We start from the raw sequence: 23,588 nt of genomic DNA on the forward strand, positions 1-23,588 counted from the left end.
GTCTAACCCCACTCCCCCTGGAGAGGCAGCAAACCCAAACCACTGGAAACTTACCTGCCAGTCTCAGAGCCACGTGCTAGTGTGTCCCCTGCAGGCAGACACTGTGCGGTGTTCAAAAGCAAGTTACTGTCCTCTGCTTTGGTCCCTCAGGGGTGGACTATGGAACTGGGATGGTGCTGACAAGCTGCCCCCTGAGTTAACAAGGTATACAGACTGGGGTGATTGTTCCTAGGATGTGTCCCAGGTTGAGAAAGGGGCTTTCTCATCTCGACTGGGCTGTCAAGAGTCAAGGCATAGCCCAGCAGCTGTGGTCTGTCGGCAGATGGAAGTGCCTGGTGTGACGTTTGGATCTCCTATTCCTGGACTTGGTGGCCAGGAAACTGGGCTCCTGGGTCACTATCGATGGGCATGGGGGTCCCTTAGGCTGCTCTCAGGTGTCCTACACCCCAGGGGTGGGTGTGGGGCTTGCTAGCGACTCCCATCAGCCATTTGGAACATCTCCCAGCTGTCCTAATGCGTGGCTGAGGATGATGTATGCCTCTGGTTCCATCCCGCTACGTCCTTGGGCTGCCCCCTCTCAAGGCAGGGACCAGAAGCCCAAGGATGCTCTTAGGAGTATGCGGTTGCCGCAGTCCCCGATCCTCAGGTTAAGTGGCCACGTCCCATCCACCACTCTGTCCTGAGTTGATATCGCCACAGCCTCTGTCTGTAATTGTTGAGGGGAGGTAGGTCCCGCACACACTTGAATTTTGTAGATAATCTAAGTCCTTGCATTTTTGTCTGTATTCACCCGCCGACCCCAGGTGTTCAGAGGAGCCATGAGCCCGGGGCTGCTCCTTTTCCATGGGAAAGAGATTCTGAGGCTGACGGAATATCCTTGATATCATGAAAGAGAAAGGCGCGCTCAGCTGCACAGGGCTCCACGTGCTACCGCATGGATTCTCCAGATTGTCCCTGCAGCGTTCCGTTCCCTGTCCTCGTTTCCCGACATCTCGGCGCTGGTGGAGTTTCCGGCACCCCCAGCTAGCTCCGAATTGCTGGGCTGCACCCTGCACGCCTGTGAACTTTGGAGGTGCCCAGCTTCCAGGGCGGCGAAGGAGCCCAGGCCTGTGAGAGGGACATCGGTGCTTTAATAGAGCGGAACGTATGCGTCTGAAGCCAAGTCCGGGAGGGACGCCCCCACTATGTGCGGTGGACGCTGAGCAGGACGCACCAACCATCTGTGTTCCTGGGGGCAAAAGGAGGCCACTCTTTCTACAGGAACTGACGTCGTCAGTTACCAAGGCAACCAGCAGCGGGGCGGGGGCGTGGGGAGCAGAGCACAAGCGTGCCAGCAGTTACGGATTAAGCTCTGTAATTAGAAGGATTGGGCAGTCAGGTGAGTGAAACAGCGACTGGTCAAACAGGAGTTGGACAGAAGCTCCCGGATGGTACAGAGGGTTAAGGACCTGGCGTTGTCACTGCTGTGGCTCAGATCAATGCTGTGACTCGGGTTCCTTCCCTGGCCAGGGAACTTCTGCCTGCTGCAGGTACAGGCAAACAGGGGATGTAAAGAGAGCGTGAGAACCACTCTCTTGAATGGCCTGACCATACATGTAGATGGATACGTAGATAAATAAATATACCATGGGTATAATTCTTGAAGATCCTGTTTCCTCCTCAAAGCCTTTTAGATAATTTGATACACCTCAGTGTATGATAAAAATGACATTGCACTGGGCGTTTCCATCGTGGCTCAGAGGGTTCCCAACCGGATGAGTATCCATGAGGACCCAGTGGCCTCGCTGAGTGGGTTAAGGATCTGTGATGTAGGTCGCAGACATGGCTCGGCTCTGGCGTTGCTGTGGCTGTGGTGTAGACAGGCAGCTGCAATTCCCATTTCGACCCCCAGCCTGGGAACTTCTATCTGCTGCAGGCGGGGGCCTAAAAAGGCAAGCAAGCAAGAAACGAATGTTAGCTCGCAAGGGTGGGTGGAATGTTTCTGTCATCTAAGAACTCATCAGACCCTTTGTTTTCTTTGTCTGCCCCCCCCCCCCCGCCCAGCCTACGGGAGTTTCCAGGCTAGGGATCCAATTGGAGCTGCACCTGCTGGCCTACACCACAGCCACAGCAATGCCAGACCTGACCCATGTCTTCAACTTACAGCACAGCTCACGGCAACGCCAGATCCTTAACCCACTGAGCGAGGCCAGGGATCGAACCCGCATCTTTACAGGATCCTAGTCGGGTTCATTATCCCTGAGCCATGACAGGAACTCCCCAGAACCTTTGTTTTCAAGCCATCTTTACCCAACATTTTGGGGTTTGGAACCCAATCCTTAGAGTCCAACCATGATGGGCCCTCCATCCCTCCTCCCGCCCCATTTCTTAATGGTCTCCTCAGCTCCCTGCAGGTGAACTCAGATCAGGAAGTAAACACGTTCTCGCGTTAGCACAATGTCCTTTGAAATGGAGAATGCAGCAGATTCTAGGACAGGGAACTTAATGCCCACACCCAAAGGCACAAAGTCATTATTTTCCAAAGAGTGTGTCTGCTAATCTGTAACTGCCAGATGCACGGTGCTTTCCTAAGACATGCAACTGCGAAGGAATCTTAAACAATTCTTCCTTGGGCCGAGTAAATCCGGCTCACATTGGCCACCGCACAGAGATGTTGTGCAAACATGTTGCAAAGACGCTTCTAAAGAGCCCGGCTGGGGGTCCTTAAAGATAGTCTAACTCTGTCATGTATTGCTTCCCCTATGTGCTAAGGTTTTGCCTGTTTATGGTGGGGTTGAGGGCAAAGCTGCCAGGAATCAGACCCTGAGACGCTGCCTGAAAGAGATGACAGGAAATGGTTTCTGGGATTTGGTGGGCGGCTGCGAGGGAACAGGGAAAACGGCATCCTTTACCATCTTGTGATAGAGACCCTAGGCGGTCATCCCAGGATAGACCCCACTCCCAGGTCTTCTGCCCACCTCTGGTCTGGTGATAAACTTCAGCTAAAGAATAAATTTATTCTTTGTATTTATATGTATGTTCTTCCTATTTATCTGACACCCCATGGATGCTCCCAGACCAGGGACTGAACCTGCGCCACAGGAGTGACCCAAGCTGAGGCAGTGACAACGCTGACTGTTTAACCCACTGCACCGCAAGGGAACTCCCAGGTGACTGATTTCTCAAGGGTCAGAATGTTCTCCAGGTCCTCTGACGTCACAATTATAAAACAGGATGATTGAAGGACATGATTCAGGAAGCCCAACTCATAGGGGATGCTGTTCTCTCCACGTGATTCTTTCCAAGTTATCTTTTCGATGAGTGGGGATCAGGACGCAACTAAACACACACACACACACACACACACACACACACACCTAGCATTGTGCTTCCCGAGCGATACAGTTGGACGCCTCTGGTTGAGAAGCAATGCTTTTGAAAACAAACAGGTTCTGCATCTTCAGGAGACACTGTGCACTTCTGATAAATAATAGATGACCCTATTTATGTGAGAGATCTTAGCCCCTGACAAAACCTCAAATATGGTAGGCGGATGTTGTAGTCATGCTTCAGTATCCCGTCTCCTCTGGGGCAAATTAGGATATTTATTCATTTATGAAAGTCAAGAGTTTATTCTAAGACCAATGGACTTCCTGCTCGTCACTTAAATAAGCGAATGATCCCGCTGGACACACAGCCTGCCACCTATATGCCGGGGGAACATTGCAGAACTATGTCTCTCTTCTTCCCATCAGCAGTGGGGATTGGAGCTTCTAGGATTTTCAAGCTTGACACAAGACTCAAAAGTTATAAACAAAAAAGTTGTATAGGAGGTCCCATCGTGGCTCAGCGGTAAGGAACATAGTTAGTCTCCATGAGGACACAGGTTTGATCCCTGGTCTCACTCAGTGGGTTAAGGATCCGGCGTTGCCATGAGCTGTGGTGTAGGTTGCAGATGTGGCTCAGATCCTGAGTGTCTGTGGCTGTCCTGCAGGCTGGCATCGACCCCTAGCCTGGGAACTTCCATATGCCACAAGTGTGGCCCTAAAAAGACAAAAAAAAAGTTTTATAGATTTAGTAACATGCCAACATAAATTTCTGGGTTCTGGTATAGGATTTGATGAAAGATGCCATGAATATAATGCATGCACATTATAAATATTCAAATGATTATATTAATATATATAATATTGATGATAGTAATATTTATGTATATAACTATATTGGAATACTGCCAGTGTTATGAGTTGTTCTAATTACCTTGCGAAACAAATCTAGTCACTTTTAGGACAAAATTTAGAGCACATCCCCATTTTCCCATATAGTTAATCAATAACTGGTAATTTTGTTCAAAAAGTTTTTTAATTTGTCAACACGATGAGCCAAAACATACCATTTCCTGTCTATGGTTATCTCGTGCATTTTCTGTGATTCCTAATCTGATTCACCATTTGTCACATGTCCTTGAACCGCTGACGTATTTACCATGAATACCTTTTTTATATTTTAAAATTATTCTAGGGCTCTGATTAAAAGTCTTCTCATGGTCTGATTATTCCAGTAATTTTTCTTACTGCTCTGAAGCACTATTTCTTTTCTTACTGGAGTAGAGGTGACGCACAATGTGTCAGGTGTACAGCAAAGCGATTTGGTTATACATAGGTATATACCCACTCTTTTTCAAGATTCTTTCCCCATATAGATTATGACAAGCTGTTGAGTGGGTTTCCCTGTGCCGTACAGGCAGTCCTTCTTACCTATCTATTTTATGTACAGTAGTGTGTATCTGCTCATCCCAAACCCCTAATTCATCTCCCCTTGTCCCCTAAATTTGTTTTCCATGTCTGTGGGTGTATCTCTGTGTTGTAAATAAGTTCATTTGTATCTTTTTTTGGGTTCCACATGTAAGTGATATCATATGATGGTTGTATTTCTATCTGACTTACTTCACATAGTGTCGATAATCCCTAGGTCCATCCATGTGGCTGCAAATGGCATGATGTCATTCTTTTTTATGGCTGAGTAGTATTCCATTGCATACATGTACCACATCTTCTTTATCCATTCCTCTGTCAGTGGACACTGGGGCGAAGCTCTCTTTCTTAAAATCATTCCTCCTGTGTGTTGAAGTGAGAGAAGAGAAGAGACCATCATTTCAGCTTTTGTACTGTGTTTGCTGTGGCTTCTAAATGGTCAACAGAGTCTCTGATAATATGGATTCTGACACCCAATATCATGGTTGTACAATTCTCTGTGGTCATGTAAAGTTTAGGAAGACTGTTCTGTTGCCAAATCTAGGAAAGAGTATCCCCCTTTTCTCCTAGTAACTTTTTTTTGTTCTTTTTCTCAGATTTTTAAGACTTTTTCAATCTCCTTTGTGCAGGCCAGAATCTATCTTCAACACCACCCCACCCTTAGAGAGCCGAATATCCTAATACCATCTATGCAAATGCCCTAGTGATTTGATAAAATCTTCTAATGTTTGATAAATAACATACTCTTGGGATCTGCCTTAGGTTTTTTTTTTTTCTTTTTACAGCTGCACCTGTGGCATATGGAAGTTCCCAGGCTAGGGGTCAAATCAGAGCTACAGCTGCCAGCCTACACCACAGCCACGGCAATGCCAGATCTGAGCAGCATCTTTGACCTACACTGCAGCTCACAGCAGTGTCGGATCCTTAACCCACTGAGCAAGGCCAGAGATCGAACCCCAGTCCTCATGGATGTTAATAGGGTTTGTCACCGCTGAGCTACAAAGGGAACTCCCCAAACTTTGTTTCTCAATGCCATATTTTTTTCTTTCTGTTCCTATTTCTATTACAGTAGTAGAGATGACATCTCAATAGCCAGGGAAGCAATATTTCCCCCTTATGCCTCTTTCTTAAAAAGTTTTTTCTAATTATCAGCATGTTCCTTAATGCCAAAATGTGAGAGTTACTTTGGTAAATTATGCCAAAACTCCCATCCATTGGATTGGACTACATTCCATTTATAGATTAATTTAAGATGAATGGGTATCTTAAGGGTAGCAGCTCAAAGTCAAGGAGAAAAAAAAAAAAAGCATTGGTTTGAAAAAATAAAGAGCCCCAAGCATGTGGCAAGAATACCTTATTTACATATGTGACCTAAGGTTCTCTGGAAAGTGCTGTATCCTGAATTATTTTTAAGTCATGGAAGGCAAAGACTATTTGGATGATACATAGTCGCATAAGGTAGCAGGATTTTGCATGGGCTGGTTTATATCAGATCTAAACCTGTAAGATTTAGTAACTGATCTTGCAAGGAAAGAACATTATGCATTAATTGACTTCTGTAGGCTTTTCATCTCAGTTCTTTTTGTTGAAAACAGCTGGTGTAGCAGGTGGCCGACTAGGATGCATGCAACGATGGAAAAAACCAACTCAGATTTTTCCTAAATAAAACAAATAACAGTAGGTAGGACAGATCCTAGCTACCATGCTGCAGAGAAACCCCTTAAAATTATTAACAAGGCATGCTATAAGGCAATTCCTTGGCTTTCCAAAGCCGACTGTGTCTTGTGAAGGGTATCAGATTCAAAATTAATCAATATCATTTTCTCCTCACATGTAAATAAACAAAACCACACTAATGGAAAATTGTGTAGAAAGCACGAATGATTTTAATTTGCATGTGCCTGAATGCCAGATCTCTGGATGTTTTTTCTAATCTAGTGTACTTTTCCCATCACTGGAGACAAAAAAGTGTGTGTGTCGGAGGTAAATAAAATGAATACATTTAGGCAACATTGAGGTTTCCTTCTAAAGCAAGAGCTTCATCAACTTCCACAAAACAGCTCAATTTGGTGACTATTAAGAGGTAATTGCTTCTGGTCCCCACATAAAAAAAAAATATTTCTCTACAGTCAAAACACACACACACATACACACAAGAAGAAAGCTCACAATTATACTGGCAGTCTTCCAAAATGAATCCTTCCAAACTGAATATTTCACTTGCAGGTATTCATAATATTGTCAATTATTAAGCCTCGTTTTCATAAAGAGATGGTTAATGAGTATTTCTGTGTTGGCTTTATTTGTTAAAGCATGCTTTTCCAGATGTCAAATTAAGGAAGGTTGGGAGACAGGAAACGTGATTTGTGGATAATTTTTAGAAAATACTGCAGCAAACTTTAAGCCAAAGTTGGGTTCTTGTAACTTCAAATAATGAAGGAACTTCTATGTGTGTGTTCAGATCCCTGAGGTCAGAGTGATTCCAGGGACCACGTAGCTGGACTGCTCTTGAGAAGTTAATCTCTCTAAGCATATCGTCAAATGCCCCTGAAACATCCCCAGGTAACTCATATGCTTGCCATTTGCATATTCACCTTCCAGAGCCAATTAGTCCACGTGTGCTTTCTGTCAATTAAAAGAACACACTCAATGACCAGTGGGAATGATGGGTTTGGTTTTGGTCCGTTGTCAAGGTAACAACGGTGCCATATCCTTCTGCTTCTAAGCATCCTCATCAATCCCTCTCTGTCTCACTCTTTCCCATTTTGCTCTTTCCATCAAAATCCACATGGTTCTGGATGCTGAGATTATTTTTTCCTCTTGTCGCTCTTGTCCTTGGTCATCCATCCCTCTGTCTGATTTCCACTCTTTTTCAGTGACGTGATGTGATGGCTTTGGGAAGACATATTTAGAAAGACGATAAATTTATAGAGATCATAAATTTATTGTGAAGTGTTATCATGGGCCTGGGAAATAGGAAATGCACATTGTCTTCAATAGAAAGCAAAGAAATATGAAATCAGTTCTTTCCACTAGAAAAATAAGACGCTAGTGTCATGACAGTGTTTATTTTCATACCCACCTGTCACTGACAAGCAAAGATATCCCTTCAGCTAAGACTGTATCTTTGATGTTAGTTTTAACTTTTGTGTTTTTTCTTGTGTTGGGGGAGGAGGAAGATGTCAGGCAAGAAACTCCGTAAATGAGGCTTAAAGATAATTCTACACCATTTTAAGCATCCCTACTCTCTAGACTAAAATGACTGCTTTACCAAATGTAAACTGTTTTTCCAGTAATTATCAATCGCACTGACAGCTTCCTGAACAAAGGCAAGAATTTATCTATAACATCTCTCAAGCAATTCTGGTTCTATTTATAGAGCCTCCCTGCCTCCTGCCCCAGCAGTGATTAGGATGCATTTTTGGGAAATTTCCTCCAAGTTTCCTATTCTATATCTACTGTTATAGTTTTTGCTTTTTTGGCTGTGCAAAAAGATCCCAGGCCAGATCCTTGACTTTTAGACTCAAGGACATGGGATTCAGATGAACGATACATTTTTCCAGGGCTAGGTGAGCTGCTGAGAGTCCTTCACAGTCTGATTTCCAAGTCTGTGCTGATAAAACACCGTCTCAACATCACCAGAGCAAGAAACACTGGAAAGTAGCAATGCTGTAGAAACGTCCACTCAACTCAAATGGCCTCTGCCCGTATTTTCATCTTGTGCAACCGTACTTGACAGCTCGCAGTATTTCACAGGGGAACCCTACCATCAAATACTATTTCTACTAATATTATTTCTGTTCCACAAGCAGCATCATTTTATGAAGCTGAGGCCACACAGGTCCTGTGTACTTTGTACACCACCTCCAGGTCCTGTGTGGGGGAAGGTCCCTTTTATTTTAGTCTCTAGACGTCTTTTTTCTTTTTCTTTCTTTCTTTTTTTTTTTTTTCAAACTTGACCTAACTCTAACCCAGAGTGAAGGATGCTCTCAAATCCCAAGAGACGGGTGCACTTTTTATAAATGCTAGAATCAGTAAATAACAGACCAGAGAAGATGACTTGGCTAAAGGAACCCATCATTCCATCCCAGCACATGTGAAATCAAAGAGGGTAAAAGAGTCTAGAAGGAGAGGTAATGGGCCCCCTTTCTCCAGATCCATTTCAGAAAGAGTCAACATTGCCATCTAAGGGAGCACCTGCAAAGAAACCTTCCCGCAGCCTTAGCTGCCGCCTCAGACTCCCCTGGATGCCTGCCTGCCCTGGGGCTGTGAATTCCCCCTCCCCTGGCCCAGGCGTGAGCTAGGACAGCTGTAGGCGAGACAGGAAGCTCATCTTCATCAAAATAGGCTTTGACGCCCTTCTGCCAATAAACACTCTTCATTTATTAACGACTTAATCCTTTGAGAAAAGCCCACTTTGTTAAGTGGCTTGGCATTCCAAAGCAGCCCACGCCGGCTATGTCCATGCCTCCCTAAGAGATGATCAGACAACAGGAGACTGCTGAAAATATCGTTCCAGGCTTCTGGTAAACCTGCACCATCTACTCCCACCAGGGATGAAAAAAGATCACTGAAGGCTCTGCCTTGAAGGAGCTGTGCTGAAATCACATTCTCTCCCTTTCGAATCCATCTGAATTTAATGTGTGTGACTAATAGGATTCCTTCTCTGATAGCTTATCCACACACAGGCTCCTTTTTTAAAAGAAAAAATTTCAGCCATTTGAGGCAACACGGATGGAACTAGAGACTCTCATACTATGTGACACAAGTCAGAAAGAGAAAGACAAATATCATATGATACCACTTAGATCTGGAATCTAATATACGGCACAAATGAACCTTTCCACAGAAAAGAAACAAACTCAAGGACTTGGAGAACAGAGTTGTGGTTGCCAAGGGGGAGAGAGGAGGGGGGAGGGAGTGGGATGGACTGGGAGTTTAGGGTTAGTAGATGCAAGCTATTACTTTTGGAATGGATGAGCAATGAGGTCCTGCTGTACAGCACAGGGAAGTATTTCTAGTCACTTGAGATGGAACATGATGCAGGAGAATGTGAGAAAAAGAATATATATATACATATATGAATGACTGGGTCACTTTGCTGTACACAGCAGAAATTGACAGGACATTGTAAATCAACTGTAATTTAAAACATTGAAATAATTTTTCCCTTGCTGTACAGTGGTGAAAAAAAAAATTTCCAGTTGAAACGGAGACGCTAGTGAGGACATGTAATTAGGATCATCAGGAAGAGTCTAAACGATCCACTGGGTCAGTAAAATATTGTTCCAGTGGCAATGGGTGCCCCAGGGGCTTCTGGTTTCAGAAAGGTAGTAACTATAAAGCTCAGGAGGATAAAGTGTGAAAATCTCATTTGCACTGCCTTTATGATGCCGGTGGGTCTTTTAAGCCTACGTGATGCAACTAATAGCATCGATGTTTTAATGTCCTGCATGTATGATGTCGAACAGCAGGCTGCTGCTTACGGTATATCTGGAGAGACAGAGAGAGGCAGAGAGAGAGAGTTTATGAGATGCCAAAGTGGTTTTTCAAGCGACAAGAGAACTCACATCTAACCACCTCGTTCTGTCTTTTCTTCGACAAGTCCCAAGAAACAACCAATGACATACACATTTACAATGCAAACAGGAGTTCCCATTATGGCTCAGGGGTAACGAACCGGACAAGTGCCCATGAGGATGCAGGTTCGATCTCTGGCCCCACTCAGTGGGTTAAGGATCTGGCATTGCCATGAGCTGTGATGTAGGTTGCAGCCACTGCTCAGATCCTGCATTGCTGTGGCTGTGGCCAGCCGCTGCAGCTCCATTTTGATACCTAGTCTGGGAACTTCCATATGCTGGGACTGCAGCCCCAAAAAAGACACACACACAAAAAATGCAATCAGACATGAAGCAAAACAGGAATCTTAAAAAACCTGTATGCTTGCAATCAAAAAACAAAAACAACCCCCCCCCCAAATTCCTTATATCAAAAAACAAATACCTTTGACCATGGTACCAAAAATACAGAATACACAGGGGTGAATCTAACAAAGCTTTTAAAGACCTGTACACTGGCAGCCCAAAAAACAAAAAACACATTCTTTTTATCGAAGAAAAAATACCTCTGACCACGGGATCAAAAATACAGAGCAGGTAGGGGCAAATCTAACAAAAGATTTTATTTATTTAGCTTTTTATTTTTATGATATTATTATTTTACTTTTATTTATTTATTTATTTATTTTCCTGAGGCATAGAGAAGTTCCTAGGCTAGGGGTCGAATCAAAGTTGCAGCTGCTAGCTTTTCGCCACAGCCCCAGCAATGCCAGATCGGAGCCACGTCTGGGACCTACACCACAGCTCATGGCAATGCCAGATCTTTAACCCACTGAGTGAGGCGAGGGATTGAACCCGCATCCTCATGGATACTCGTCAGGTTTGTTTCCACTGAGCCACAGCAGGAACTGCTAACAAAAGATTTTAAAGACCTGTACACAAGCAGTCAAAAAAAAAAAAAAAAAAAAAAAAAACAAAAAACCAAAAAACATATTCCTTTTATCAAAAAACAAATATCTTTGACCGCAGCATCAAAAAGACAGAATACGTAGGGGCAAATCTAACCAAAGATTTTAAAGACCTCTACACTTGCAATCAAAAAACAAAGAAAAATCTGTACACTTGCAATCAAAAAGCCCTGTGTACTGTTCACAACACAAACAAATTCCTGGGAATATAAAGAGTCAGAGGACTCAGGATTGCTAAGATGTCAATTATCTTCAGATTGATCTGTATATTCAATAAAATCTCAAATGCCCAGCTGGCTTTGGGTAGAAAATGACAAGCTGAATTTGAGATGCCCATGGAAATGCAAAGGACACAACCTGATCACAGTGACTTAGGGAAACACAAATGAATGTGGACAACATGATTACCTGGTTTCAAGCCTTATTTTAAAGCTCCCATAATCTGGAGGTTCCCTTTGTGGCTCCATAGGTTCTCCTAGGATCCATGAGGACACAGGTTCCATCCCCGGCCTCACTCAGTGGGTTAAGGATCTGGCGTTGCTGTGAGCTGTGGTGGAGGTTGCAGATGTGGCTCAGATCTGGCGTGGCTGTGGCTGTCCTGCAGGCAGGCAAATGTAGCTCCAATTCAACCCCTAGCCTGGGAACTTCCATATGCCATGAGCGCAGTCCTAAAAAGCCAAAAAAAAAAAAAAAACCACCATAATCAAACCACTGTCACCAAAGACACAGACAAATACATCAGCGGAAGAGAATACAATGCCCAGAAATGAACACACAGATATGAACCACCGACTTCTCAAAAAATGGTCTCAGGGCAATTCAGTAGAGAAAGGGAAATATTTTAAAGAAATGATATTCTGGCAGATATCTATCCATAGGCCAAAAAAAAAAAAAAAAAAATCAAACTCAATCCCCCCCACCTAAATATACCCCTTGCATTAAAAAAATTAACTCAAAATGAACCATACGCTTGAATTGAAATTCAGATTTAAAACCTCAATACGGAGGTCTCTTGTGGTGCAGTAGGTTAAAGATGTGGTGTTGTCACGGTAGCAGCTCGGGTCATTGCTGTGGTACGGGTCCAATCCCTGGCCCAGGAACTTCCACATGTCATGGGTGCAGCAAAAACAAAAACAACAGCAAAAACAAACAAACAAAGAAACAAAAAAACCCTAAGTATACGTAAGAGAAGCAAATGTGATCTGGGGTTAGTACATGATTTCTTAGATAACAATACCAAAATCACAGTCCATAAATAAATTCTAAGTAGAACTTAAAAATTAAGAGTACCTGCCCATCAAAAGACCCTGTTAAGAGAATCACAGTACAAGCCACAGACTGAGAAATCCTATCTGATAAAGAAGGAATAATCAACATACATAGGGAACTCTCCAAATGCATTAATAGAAAACAAGCAACTTAAGAGGTTTTTGGCCACATTCAAGGCACATGGGAGTTCCCGGGCCACGGATCGAACCTGCACCACAGCTGCTACCTCTGCCACAGCTGTGGCAGTGCCAAATCCTTAACCCACTGTGCAGGACCAGGGCTTGAACCTATGTCTCAGTGGTGACCTGAGCTTCTGCAGAAATAACCCTGGATCCTTAATTCACTCTTGTCACAGTGGGAACGCCCCAACAACCCTGTTTTTACAGAAAAGGGCAAAGATTTAAACAGACATTTCAGCAAGGAAGATGATCTAGGCTTGGCAAATAAGCACATGAAAAGATGCTCAATACAGGAGTCATTTGCAGAATGCAATAAAACTAAAACATGATTCCACTACCTATCTATGAGAATCGCTAAAATTAAAGAAGAAGAAAAAAATTCCTCCCAGAGCGGGTTTGAAGTAATTGGAAGGTTGGCGAAAACAAGCATCATTCATGGCTGATGGGAATATAAAAATGTGTAACCACTTTGGAAAACAGTTTGGCAGTTTCTTATAAAGTTAAATATATACCTGGCATAGGACCCAGCCTTTTATAGCTAGTGTTTACTCCCAGAGAAGTCAGAGCCTGGGCGCCTACAAACGCTTGCACGTCCTTGTTCAGAGATATTTATGTGTAGTCATCTGTCACTGGAAACAACCCCCACATGGGTCAAGGTCAATTCATACACAACTAATGTATGCCATGAACTGATATAGATCATTGAAGGGGGACGGCTTGGGGCTGGGGCTGGGGAGGGGGTCAAATGGAAACTTTCAAGGGTGGTAGGTATATTTGCAATCTCTTTTTTAACGACTTTTAAAAAATATTGTTAAATTTTTTTATTATAGTTGATTTAAAATGTTCTGTCAATTTCTGCTGTACAGCAAGGTGACCCCGTCACACACACACACACACACACACATATATACACATTCTTTTTCTCACATTATCCTCCATCATGTTCCATCACAAGTGATTAGACAGAGTTCCCTGTGCTGTACAGCCGGATCTCATTGCTCATCCACTCCAAAGGCAAAACTTTGTATCTACTAACCCCAAACTCCCAGCCCATCCCACTCCCTCCCCCTCAGCAACCACAAGTCTGTTCTCCATGTCTGTGAGATTGCTTCTTTTCTGTGGAAAGGCTCCCTTGTGCCATACATTAGATTCCAGATATAAGTGATATCATATGGTATTTGTTTTTCTTCTCTGACTTACTTCGCTTAGTATGAGAGTCTCTAGTTCCATTCATGTTGCTGCAAATGTCATTATTTTATTCTTTTTTATGGCTGAATAGTATTCCATTGTGTGTATATGTGTGTGTGTGTGTATACAACATCTTCTTAAGCCATTGGAATGTTTATAATATTGATTGTAGTGGTAATTTCATAGATGTGTGTATATATTTTAACATTAACCAATTCTTAGAATTTAAATATCCACTTGGTCAGTTACATCTCAATAAACCTTTGACTATATTGAAAGATTGTCAGAATTGCATGGAGTTTTGAATGCTAAACAAACCTCACCTTGCAGGATAAAATCTACCACATTACTGCATGTTGTATTTTCATCCCATGTCCTTCAATATTTCTTCCATCTCTTTACTTTTTAACTATGTATTTTTCAGAAAATATATCTACCATGTTTTTTTGCTCTTCAGCCTTAAAATGTTTCTTCAATCTGTAATGATCTAGAACTATCATCGGCAAATATTGCTTTTTTTTCTTTTTTAAGGAGGATCTGGAATAACTCTGCATTAGGCATTGTCATCTGTTACGTATGGGTTACTAGGCTTTAGACATGAAATTTTTCATCATTAAGAAATGCAAAAATGAATAATTCATTAGGAAAAACACTAGAGAAAGGTCAGTTACAAAATTAGCACCAAAGGAGTACTTTGAAATTCTGCTGGGAGAAAATACAAGGATACCAAGACCTTACCACATACAGTAAACGGACAATAGTATTCAGCAAATTGACCAGCATTTGAGTCGTAAGGACAAAAAAAAAAAAAAAAAAAAAATCCAGTCTTGCTAATAATAAATATACTCAATATTGAAACATGTTGCCACATTTATTCTTTTAATTTTATCAAGATTCCCTTATTCCTGCCTGGTGTGAGTACGGCGCAATTCTTCCTATGGTACTGACAACCTCATAAATACAGCACAGATTTGGGAAAAGCAATCTGTTGATGTGAACAGGAAGCCAGGAGACTAAATGCACATTCTGGTCTGGCAATTCATGGACTGAGAAAATACACTGAGGAATTCCTCCCAAATACTGAACAGTGTGCATGTGCTGACGATAGGACTTCTCATCTCATCAAAACATCCCAAATAACCTAATTCCTGCATGCTCTTGTAATAATCTGCAGGCTAAAAATTGAAATAAAGAGGAGGGATGTTTATAGCAGCATGAAGACTTACAGTCGCAGGTTGTGTGAAAACTCCATACAGAAAAGCAAATGAGAAGGACAGCAGAAATTCAAGTTGTATGGAGGTTCCTTAAAAAATTAAAAATAGAGTTACCATATGATCCTGCAATTCCAGTCCTGGATAGAGATCCAGAAAACTCTAATTCGAAAATATATATGCACCCTGATGTCCCCTGCAGCACTGTGTACAATAGCCAAGACATGGAAGCAACCAAAGTGTCCATGGATGGAAGAATGGATAAATAAGATGTGGTACACATATACAATGGAATACTACTCTGCCATCAAAAAGAATGAAATCATACCATTTGCAACAATGTGACTGGACCTAGAGATGATCATACTAAGTAAACAAAGTCTGACAGAGAAAGACAAACATGATGTGGTATCCTTTATATGTGGAATCTAAAACAATGATACTCATTTATAAAACAGAAATTGACAAACTGTCTTCAAAAACAAATGTATGGTTACCAAAGGGGAAAGAGGGGAGAGGGATAAATTAGGAGTTTAGAATTAACAGTTACACAATACCATATAAAAATACATAAACAACAAAGACCTACTGTATAGCACAGGGAACTATATTCAGTATCTTGCAATCACCTATAATAGAAAACTATCTGAAAAAGAATATACATATATATATGTATGTATAACTGACTCACTTTCTGTACACCTTAAACTAACACAACATTGTTCATCAATTATACTTCCATTTTTTATGAGAACCTTAAAAGCCAAAAAAACCCACATATCCATAAAGTGAATACAACATAAATTTATTTTTCAACTTGGTATTATGAGATATTATTTTTAACACAAAAATGATCTTAAACAAGCAAACAACGTCAAAAGCCACTGGACGTGGACATAAATGAAATATAAGCTAAATCCATGACTGTGTCTTAGAGAGGCAAACTGAGCTTAAAAGAAACATGAAATTATGAAGAAACAGGGCCAATGAAGGAGATCAATATTTCCCCTGGAAACTATTGATTTTTTTGTTTTATTTTATTTTTTGTAATTGTTATTTCCCCAATATAATTTTTCTTTATACTGTACAGCAGGGTGACCCAGTTACACATACATGTACACGTTCTTTTTTCTCACATGATCATGCTCCATCATAAGTGACTAGACATAGTTCCCAGGGCTACACAGCAGGATCTCATTGCTCATCCATGCCAAAGGCAACAGTTTGCATCTATTAACCCCAAGCTCCCAATCCACCCCACTCCCTCCCCTCTCCCCCTTGGCAACCACAAGTCTCTTCTCCATGTCCATGATTTTCTTTTCTGTGGAAAGGTTCATTTGTGCTGCATGTTAGATTCCAGATATAAATGATATCATGATTTTTGAGAAATGACCACCAGAATGTTTTTCTTGAGGACTTCAGCCAAAGAGCCTAAGTTACACCTGTTCTGGAAGAAAATAGGCAGGTGTGAAACATTATTCCCGTGGCTGGTTTTGTGCATGCATGTGTTCGTGAGACAGCTAATTTCTACATTGCAATGGGACGGAAGGAGGGAAGGAAGAAAGGAAGGAGAAATGAAAAAATAATTGGGGTCTTCATATTTTGAGGCTGCAAATTCTCAACTTTGAATTGTATGGTCTTATAAGCAAAAGCTAACAAATGAATAGATTACATGGTGTCTTGATGTGGGAGTAGGAGTGAGGAGGTATGGGCGAAGGTGGTAGGTGGCCAGGAAAGATGATACTGGAGAAAACTGTATCCACAAATTCCATGAAAAAGAAAGAAACCCTTCTCCTGCGCTTATGTTAGTCCTTAGTGCCCTCCTTTCGGCAGGCAATCCTCAAGAGAGGACCTAAGGATGCCAATGGTTGACGGGTTTTCCTTACCGTCGCCCCCGGTCACCAAAGCCAACAGTCAAATTAGGAACAGGCTCACGCAACAGCCGAGAACAGAATCCATCATTGTGACACCTTGCCAATTTTGTCGCTGCTCCCTGGGGGACAGCATCTGGGAATACAGCTCTAATTTCTACTTCTGTGCAGATGTCTTGGTTAGTCTGTAAACAAACGGCAGCAGGTGGATCACCGCGCTCACAGGCTCCGCCATGATTTCTGCTTCAGGCTCGCGGCATGCCCATGATGTGTTCGAAAAGCAGTGTGAACAATGAGCAGGGTGGACCATGCGGTTTCTGATTCCAGGTATCATGTGGCTTTCCCATGTGCACAGTGCCAGGTGCCTGCAGCTTGGAAACAGCCCTGCTTTCTGCAGCCCTAGCTCGCCCACCACCTCTTTCAACAGCCAAGGTCTCCATGGATGCTCCCTGAATACCTGGAATGTTCTGTCAGTGCTGTCTGGTCCAGAGTAATCCCTGCTTCAAAGATTTTCATGATTCACTGTCTAGTCACTTCAACTCCCCCATCCCCCAGGTCCTGCTAGGTTTGTGCTTAAAGGATGAAATTTATTCACACCGAGAATGACAGACACACCCTTTCTCCATCCCCTGCAAACTTTTATCCACCCAAGTATCTTTAATCGACTGGCTTTCACATACAGACATGCATGGGCCATTTGGGCATCTGGGGTTTGCTCTTGGATCCTATGACTCAGAAAAATCCATTATCTACTTGTGGTGTTCTAGGAAGGGTGGGAGAAAACATGGGTGTCATGGGAGGGATGCAAAATCCCTTCCTTACACGAGACGAAAGAGTCTAAAGTCTGGTGACACTTCTCATTTTTATTTTTAGGGCCACACTGAAGGCATGTGGAAGTTCCCAGGCTAGAGGTCGCATCGGAACTGCAGCTGCCAGCCTATGCCACAGCAACAGGGGATCTGAGCCTTGTCTGCAACCTACACCACACCTCACAGCAATGCCAGATTCTGGACCCACTGAGTGAGGCCACGGATCGAACCTGCATCCTCATGGATACTAGTTGGGTTCATTTCTGCTGAGCCATAATGGGAACTCCCTATTTTCATTTTTATTATTTTTCTATTAAAGTATAGTTGATTTACAGTGTTTCTTCAATTTCTGTTACAGAGCAACGTGACACAGTCACACAGTTTGCTGTGCTGCACAGCAGGACTCTGTTAAACATAGCAGTTCATAAAAAACCGAGGTGAACAGCACTCATTTAGTGATTCTGTAGGTCTTATGTCTTCCTTACAATGGAAACAGCTCAACAGCTGAAGACGTGAGGGTTGAAGGAAAATCTATATTTTTTTCCTTCCAAAGATTCAGAATGGCTGCACTGTTTTAAATCTGGTATCCACTGGAGGGGATATAACCAGAGCAAGTTCATCAGCCACCATGTCTACATGAGCCTCAATCTGAAACATTCTCTCCTTGCTGGCTCCACAGAAGGAATTCAAACATTTCAGAACCAGAGTCCTCAATGTTTTTCACCAGGATCTTTCAATCTAGCGAGGAAAATCTTGTTGTTGTTGTTGTCTTTTTAGGGCCACACCACAGCATATGGAAATTCCCAGGCTAGGGATCCAATTGGAGCTACAGTTGCCAGCCTACACCACAGCCACAGCAACATGGGATCCTGAGCCACATCTGCAACCTGCACCACAGCTCACGGCAGTGCTGGATCCTGGACCCACTGAGCGAGGCCAGGGATCGAACCTGCGTCCTCCTGGATACTAGTCGGGTTTGTTATGGCGGAACCATGATGGGAATGCCAAGAATTTCATACGATATCATCTCTCCCAACAGCCTTCATAAGTGCTCCAGGTTACAGGCATCACGGACCCATTTATCTCATGAACGACCCCCATACTTGTGTTAAAACCTCATGAGCCAATCACCATATTGCCACAGGTGAGTCCTATAGGTAGATGATATCAGTTGGGAAGAAATCATTTATTGCAATAAATGCATGGTGATATACATGAATATATTCTAATTATGTATTTCAAAAATCATTCTGCACACTTACCCTTCCAAAAAAAAAAAGAGAAAAGACAGAGTAAAAAATAACTGTTCAAGCTGTATTTTCAATAAGAAAAAAACAATCAAAATGAAAAACCACAATGTATCACAAGGTGCTAATCATTTTCATACCTTTTTTTTTTTCTTTTTAGGGCTGCAACCATGCATATGGAAGTTCCCAGGCTAGGAGTCAAATTGGAACTGCAGCCAGCCTGTGCCACAGCCACAGCCACAGCCACAGCCACAGCAACACAGGATCTGAGTCACATCTGTGACCTATGCCACAGTTCACAGCAATCCTGAATCCATAACCCACTGAGGGAGGTCAAGGATCGAACCTGCATCCTCATGGATACTAGTCAGGTTTGTTACCACTGAGCCATGACAGGAACCCCTTCATGAATTTTCAATTGGAAAAAAATTAAACTAAACCTATGCATTGCTGACTTACATTAAACCTGCCTCCAGAAAAAAAAAAAAAAAACATAATTTGAAAAGATTCATGCACCCTAATGGTAGGTGCAGCACTATTTACAACAGCCAAGACATGGAAACAATCTAAATGTCCATTGACAGAGAAATGCATAAAGAAGTTGTGGTACATATATACAATGGAATACTACTTAGCCATCAAAAAGAATGAATAACACCATTTGCAGCAACACGGATGGACCTAGAGATACTCATACTAAGTGAAGTCAGTCAGACAGAAAAAGACAAATACCCTATGATAACACTTATGTGTGGGATCTAAAAGATGATACAAATGTGCTTATTTACAAAACAGAAATAGACTCAAAGATTTCAGAACCAAACAATGGTTACCCAAGAGGAAATATGTGGGAGAAGGGATATGTTAGGAGTTTGGCATTAACATATACACACTAGTATGTATCAAATAGATAACTAACAAAGACCTACTACAGAGCTCAGGGAACTCTATTCAATATTCTGTAATAACCCATACGGGCAAAGCTGAAAAAGAAGGTATAAAGGCGTATGTGCAACTAACTGATTCACTTTGCTGTCCAGCAGAAGGTAACACAACATTGTAAGTCAACGGTATGCCAATAAAATAAACTATATCGCTTCTTAGGAGTGAAGTAAGCAGAGCAATAAAGTATCGCTCTTTGAGGAGATGCTGCCTTAAATAATTAATTCAGAGTGGTGATCCGATTGATATAGTTTGGATATTGAGTGGACTTACTCTTTGCATGCCAATCCCTGTGAACTAATAATCAAAGATTTGGAGAAGGCTAATTTTCACATATCCAGGGTGATAAGCCAGCCATCAGACTAAGAACATAATGCCAGCCTCATCAGGCCTTGAGAGAATGGAAATAAAGGAGGTGGATTGGGCTTGATTTTTTTGTTTTTAAATCACTAGCTCTGTCCTATCTCTCCTGGAGATAAGGGCTCAAGGGGTAACAGGTGCAGCTCAGGGCAAGGAAATGGCAGAGGAAACTTTCCTGAGGAGCAATTGATTCCCATTTGAGATAACAGATTGCAGATTTCAGTGTCACAAAATCCCTCTTGTAGGTTTCCCTCAAATGTGGTTTCTGGTGTGTCAACTGAGTCACCAGTTTCAACAACTGATCTCAGGAACTGTGAGCAAGTCACGTGGCTCATGGACAATATTTTTGACGACTATGTGAAAGAGAGAAATAGACAGCGAGAGGGGAAAAGAGAGAATGATGGATTGAGGATCAGATTTTAACATTTCATCAATTCCAGTACAATTAAAATGTTTGGACCAATTGCTTTTCTAAAAACATATTTAGGAGTTCCCATTGCGGCTCAGTGGGTTAAGAACCTGACATAGCATCTGTGAGGATGCAGGTTTGATCCCTGGCCTCACTCGGTGGGTTTAAGGATCCTGAGTTGCTATGGCTGTGGCTGCCAACTGCAGCTCTGATTTGACCCCTAGCCTGGGAACTTCCATATGCCCCAGGTACAGCCATAAAAAGAAAAAATAATTAATAATTGGTCATGTGTGTGTGAGGGAAGACAAGAGGTTCTTTATACATTCAACTCAGAGACTGAGCTGAAAGGCAATTCTTAGAGGAATTTCAGTATGTTCTCTCAGAATAATTTTCAGTCATTTTTTTTTCCCCCTAACTCTTTCCCCTTTTTTTATTCACAAGGACACAGCCCTCGCATAATGGAAAGGCCATTCGAATTTGTTTAAAAGACTCCTGCAGATGAATACCTCGAGAGTAGGTTTCTGGGAAAAATAAAGGAGCAGGGGTAGGGAAGGAAAGGAAGTTTCCATTTTATTTCATTCTCAAGGGATGCTGATGATGCTTTGGGAACCTCACCCATGCGTCGCAAAGGTATCGCCACCGATGCTAAAGCCATCTGTGGATGTTTAGATGATTAACGTCTACTTGACATGCATGAAAAATGGCCATTTATCTCTGAACAATGTCTCACTTTTTTTGTGTGTGAAATGGAATCCTTTCCCTTGAAAATTAAGTCCATGGAAGACACAAATTCGGTTAGTTCTGAAATATGAAGGTAGAGCCTAGAAACCAATAACAAGACTATTGACTGCCCCAGAGCCCTGCCTTATAGAGGTTTAATAAATGCCTTCCAGTACCCACTTAATAAGATTTTATGGAGTTTTAGGGGGGAAAAAGATAGCCACCGTTTTTCACTGTACCTTAAACTGACGGATACAGAAATAATAAAACACATGATATGATAATGCCACCACGTTGAACTTATCTTGCAGGAAGAGGTCAGCTTTTGAGTCTTTTTTGCTAGATTCAATGATGTCTCAAGAGAGAGAAGATGGATATGTCAAAACCGACTAGGAAACAAAAAACATCTTTATCCTCTCTCTGCTCCCAAATACAGTCTATCAAATTGTCATCATTCTTTAACCATCGCTCGAGAGTAGGATTTGAAAGATGCGTTATAAAATAAGTATTTTTCACTTTAGAAAAGATGTCACAATATTGAAAATTATGAGTGATTTGCTTTTAAGAAACAGATTTCATTCTCTTGCCATTTTTTTTAGAACAGTGCTTTCCAGTGGAATTGTCTGCTGTGATGCTAATATTCCATATCCGAGCTGTACAATGCAGTTACCACCAGCCATTCTTGGTGATAAATGGTCACGGTGTATATTTATGTCAGAGAACTAGTTTCAAAGAATGGGTTCCATCCACGAAACTCTACACATTTCATGTAATCCCATGGAAATACAATTCTTCAGGCAGCCTTTAAAAACACTCCCATGCCTGCATCAGAAATTGACACAACACTGTAAATCAACTATACTCTAATAAAAAAAAAAATAGATGGCCAGCAAGGACCTATTGTAGAGCCTAGAGAATTATACTCAATATTTTGTAATAACCTATAAGGAAAAAGAATCTGGAAAAGATGCTTATATATTCTGTTAACTGAGTCACTGTTCTGTACACCTGAAACTAACACAATATTGTCAATCAACTATATACATGTAAATATATATACATATACACACACATATGCAAAAAACCACTCTGGTGCATTTCAATGTGTATAGGAAGACTTATACATACATGTTGGATTGTTTCCAGAATTATGGGAGTTTTCCTTTTGCTCTCCTTGGTAATAATTGTGAAGGCTTTCCACCTCCTCTCAGCCACAGCACTTCTAGACAGAAGGTGTTTTTCATAACATATCTGAGGGAAGAGTTGAAGCCTGCAATGATACAATAGCGCTTCTCTTCGACCTGAGACCCTAAATTATCATGTTGTCTGAGTTGCAAGAATACTTTGTTGCTAACACTCTGATTATAATGATCCTTGTGCTTTGGTTTTTGTTTGTTTGTTTGTTTGTTTGTTTTTTTAAATTTTATTTTATTTTATTTATTTTATTTTTTGTCTTTTTGCTATTTCTTTGGGCCGCTCCCCCGGCGTATGGAGGTTCCCAGGCTAGGGGTCCAATCAGAGCTGTAGCCACCGGCCTACGCCAGAGCCACAGCAACGCAGGATCCAAGCCGCATCTGCAACCTACACCACAGCTCACGGCAACGCCAGATCGTTAACCCACTGAGCAGGTGCAGGGACCAAACCCGCAAACTCATGGTTCCTAGTCGGATTCGACTGCACCACGACGGGAACTCCTGCTTTGTTTTTTTTAACCCCAAAGTGTACATTACGTGGGAAGGACTCCGTAACTTATGAACAGCCATTTCAGCTCAAGGAGCCTCTTCCAGAGAAAAAAATTTTTAAAAAATGCATATACAATGATAGCGTCCCTTCTCCATTGTAGAAAAGGTACTATATGTTCCTTCAGCATGTTTCCCCTCCAGTTTTATTGAGAAATTATACCATAATTATAGCATACTATTATATACTATTATACTATAATTATACTATAATTTCTCAATAAAACTGGGGGGGAATACACTGAAGGAACACACATATAATTGTGTGTTTATCTATATCATTGCAAGTTTAAGGGAGAGAGCATGGTGGTTTGATTTATATATACATTGTGAAATCATGAATACAGTATGAGCAGCTAACACAGCTAATGCAATAAGCACAGAG

The 23,588-nt window shown here is 41.9% G+C and overlaps 1 long non-coding RNA gene across 6 annotated transcripts in view; it reads right to left on the minus strand.

The window, feature by feature from the left end:
* The window catches only part of LOC102164143 (uncharacterized), a 358,716-nt gene that overhangs the window by 225,467 nt on the left and 109,661 nt on the right, over positions 1 to 23,588 (minus strand). For all 6 annotated transcript variants that reach the window (XR_014836010.1, XR_014836011.1, XR_014836014.1 and 3 more), the window contains 2 exons: positions 4,926 to 5,096; positions 55 to 1,351 (listed from right to left, as the gene is read on the minus strand). This is a non-coding gene — a long non-coding RNA (uncharacterized LOC102164143). The remainder of the gene's footprint in view (positions 1 to 54; positions 1,352 to 4,925; positions 5,097 to 23,588) is intronic.

This window comes from Sus scrofa, chromosome Y (assembly GCF_054392235.1).
Source record: "Sus scrofa isolate SSC_HxYL_T2T_F1_AM1 chromosome Y, Sscrofa_HxYL_maternal_Yorkshire_Landrace_v2.0, whole genome shotgun sequence".
NCBI classification, from domain to species: Eukaryota; Metazoa; Chordata; class Mammalia; order Artiodactyla; family Suidae; genus Sus; species Sus scrofa.